The following is a 4,247-nucleotide window of genomic DNA, read 5'->3' as shown; positions in this document are numbered from 1 at the left end:
AAATCTACCTGACATCCTCCTCACTGAGAATCGATGACTCTACTAGGTGTAGACTACTCAAATCGATGGTTCTACCCATATATATAGTTTCTATCTTAATGATTTGACATCTTCTTTTTGTTTATGCTTACCACAATAATACATAATGAAAAATATTTTACATTAGTGGTTTTTACCACAAACTTTATTAACTCAAGTACACATAATTTCAAAAACAATAATCTCTAACCAATATCATTATTAAATGACATTATCCAAGGACTATTTCTTAGGGATGTATTCCTTGAAGGATTGCTTCTATATACCTCTCAAACCCAAACAAAAATTACTTTTATTATAACTTGCTTCGTTTCTTCTTCGTCATTAACCATGCTTCTATTTCTTTTCTTTTTCCATCTTCTATCGCTTCATCCTTTTTCTTTCATGCATCATTATCCACTTTTCTTGCCTATTGTTGCATATGTGATTTGTAAATTTTTGTGGACATTCCACTCACCAGTTCATCACAACAAACCTGATAAATTTGACTTAAAAATTTGAAATCTACACCATGACAATTTATTTCTCTTTACATCTCTAGATCTATAAGTTACTGATTATTGTGTATGCATGCAAATTATAATTATGCAAAAAAATAGAGAAAAATGAAATAAAAACTCACAAACTACAATTGACATAAGATATATCTTGCGAAACCCTTTCGGTAGAAAACCAGTTGGAAGGTGAGGTCGCTTTTCTCTCTTTATTTGAATATAAAATGGATGAATTACAAAGAAGCCATGTGGCGCATGGGCTACGGAAATGAAAAAATCCTCTGTGTGTGTTCTCTCCCTATCCCTCTTAGTTACTCTAATTGTCTATGGAACAAAGTGCACTCGAAAACAATGGAAGCCATTTTCCTCCTAGTGGCCCATTTATAACCCAACCCGTTAGGCTACTAGTGGTTAGTTTGACTCCTTAACTCTTAACCAGAGTTACAACATATACTATTCTAGAGTCTTCTTCATCATTATCACACATCTAGCCCATTTTCCATGAATAATGGGGGCTGACGTGGCATCCCCTCAAATTATGGTGGCTAAAACAAGAAGGTCAACTTCCTAGTGGCATAAATTTTCCATATGGGCTCCAACTAAGGTGATTTTTGCATTGTTGGAAATAAGTGTTTGCGTGGATAATAGGAGAAAAGAGCGTAGTACTCAAGTGTTAAAGTTTTACCCTGTAAAAAATAGTCTTTGATGCCTCAAAATGCTCACAGAAGGTTTTAGGCCCTAATTTGCCAAATTGGGTCTTGCTGATAAAAATGGTCCTCTGAGTTGATTCCTCCACTTTTTCCACCCTAAAAGGATTGAGATGGATGAAAAATAATATAATTATCAAATATGAATCACTCCCCATTTTTGGAGAATTTTAGTCCACCTTCTCTCGGGTGTGCCATTTAGCTTTTTATAGAAATTTTCCTTTCAACCCACTATATCAAAGTTCATGTTGTCCCTGTCTTGTAGTTCTAAACATCTTTCTCAAAACTATATCTTTTGTCATCTAGAGCTTACTTTGGGATTGTAAGTACTTAGTTGTTGGTGATATATGTGGATTATTATATCCTTTCCCATTAGATAATGCTTCCACTTCTTCACAGATTGTGCCATGGAATAAACCTCCTTATCGTAGGTAAGGTAGTTAACAACTTCCCCATGAAATAATTTAGAATGGTAGCATACAAGCCTTCCTTCCCACATCAAGACTGCTCCCATAACATACTCACAAACATCTATCTCTACTTGAAAGGGCTTATCCAAGTTTGGTAGTGCAAGAAGTAGTGCTTGATTGAATTTCTTCTTTAACTCAACAAAGGCCCTTTGTTAACCCTTCCCCACTGGAAACACTCGCCACTTTTTATTATGGCATGGAGTGATGTCGCTACCACTAAAAATGAGGCTGTAAATTTCCTCAGGTATTATGTCACACCAACAAAACTCCTAACCTCATAAACATTAGTAGGCACCAACAATTAAATGATGGTCACCATCTTGCCAGGATCTATCTTTATCTCTCCTCCACCTACCACATACCCTAGATACACGAGAGACTACTGCGAAAACTCACTTCTTGATTTTTTCTAGCAATTGGCGCTTCTTTAATGTCTCCAACACCTACATCAAATGTGAGATGTACTCCTCCTAGGTATCACTATATACCATTATATCATCCAAATAGAAAATAACAAATGAACATATAAAATTGTGCAACATATCATTCATTAACCTCATAAACATAGCTGGTACATTGCATAGGCCAAATGGCTTTACTACCCACTCATACAAACCTTGCCTAGTTTGAAGGCGGTATTCTAAGCATCTTATTCTCTGACTCGAAAGTGGTGATATCTAGAATTTAATTCCACCTTGGTGAAGTATTTCACTTGTGGAAAATAATTCAACAAATCATCAATCTTGGGTAGGGGGTACCTATTCTTGAGCGTGATTTTCTTCAGTGCCATGTAATTAATACACATCCACCAAGTCTAATTATTTTTGGCACTATGATGATGGTGGTGGGCCCCAGTATTGCAGCAATAATGCTACAACTCCTGGAACTCCCTTCTTTAATTTTATCAACCTGGTAGTTCGTAACAAACTTGGAAGCGATGGTGCTGTATGCACAAGTACTAGCTCTTGCCGCAGCTGTCACCTGGTCAACTGGAACAAGTCCGCTAGGGCTTAAGCAAACTTCTATGAGCTCTTAGAAGAAGCTTTTTAATTGATGGATGAAAGCTAACTCGAAGGAAGCTAATCTAATTGCGAAAAGAAACTGAAAGCCAAAAAGAAATGCAAACCCTAGCAAACCCTAATTCTACCAGCTAGTCCTACTGATGCAAAGGGGAGCATGAAAACTACTGAGAGAGATGCCATTACTTATATGAAAGTCAAATACATGTGTCTAGACTACCTTTGTCTAAAGGAAACATCTTTTGTATTTTTGTTTAAGTTGTTGGAATTATTCATGCATGTGCTTCTAACTATTTTTGACTGTGCAGAGGTGGATCAAGGAGGAGAAATGCTTGGAAGAGGTCAGGAAGGTTCAGAGAGGGTCTAAGGAGTCCCTAACACCCTTCCAGAGAGTTTCATAGGGTTTAGCTATCAAGAAACCTCATTTGTGAGCTTCTACAGGAAGTCTGCACGGGTTCTACAGGATGTTCTGAAATTTCTACAGGATGTTCTGCGATTTTCTACAGGATGTCTAAAAATTGGATTTTGGAGGATGGGTGAGTGAGGGAAGATGCATGAATGGATATGGAGGTAGGATAGGGGTTTGAAGTGGCCCAGGAACTGGTGGATGGAGCTAAGGAATGGCGAGCATGGTTCGATTTGTTCAAGGGAGAGTGAGGCAATGTTGCACAAAAATTAGGGTTTTGGGAGCAAATGGAAAACATGAGGTAAGGATTCTAAGTAGAGGGTAGAGTGGATGGTTCTGATGAAGAATAAGCAGGTGAAGGAGTGGTACAGGTGCTCTGCAAGTCGTTTTTCAATTTGACAAATGAAGACTTGGAAAATCAAGAACCTAATTACTTTTACCTAATCTGACCTTGATAACAACAAAGGGAATGGACAGAAGTTTATTTGCAATGAAACCATGTGAAACAACTATGCAACTAAGCAATCATAAACCTAAACATGCATCCAAAACTGATATCAAGTTCTGCAAATGAGATTCGAACACTAATGATTGCATGGTGAAGCAAAGAATGTGTTTTTATGGGCAGCAAGGTTACATCGGTCCCAGCTCATGATTCCACTGAAGGGGAGGTGAGATCCAAAGAACATGGTAGCCTTTTTCTGAATATATTCCCTGTGATTAACCTATCAAGTAAATCTGAACATGAAGAACCTTTTTAATCATCAAAAGAAACCTATATAACAACACAATATTTAAATCTAAATAGCAGATTTTATTCTAAGAATGACGCAAAGACACATGAAAGTAAACAAAGGAGGTACTGGGCACTTGAGATGGGCCCAACCCCAAGAGCTACAACCTCCTAAGAGAGATTTAGAGCTTGTGCAAAGCTGGATTCATCTTTATTGAGCAAGAAATGTTACATTCCAAAAAATCCACAAGGAGAACTTGAAAATGTGCTGAAAGCAAAGCTAATCTACTGCCTAAAAATCAAACTACAAACTAACTAACTTCTGCCTAAAAAATGACTAACCATCGGCTAACCAAAATGACTAACTAAAATGAGGCCC

Source organism: Pinus tabuliformis, chromosome 9 (genome assembly GCF_031772625.1).
Source record: "Pinus tabuliformis cultivar Carrire ecotype Pingquan chromosome 9, CPIR1, whole genome shotgun sequence".
Lineage (NCBI taxonomy): Eukaryota > Viridiplantae > Streptophyta > Pinopsida > Pinales > Pinaceae > Pinus > Pinus tabuliformis.
The sequence above is the reverse complement of the archived record's forward strand: the minus strand, read 5'-3'. Positions refer to the sequence as shown.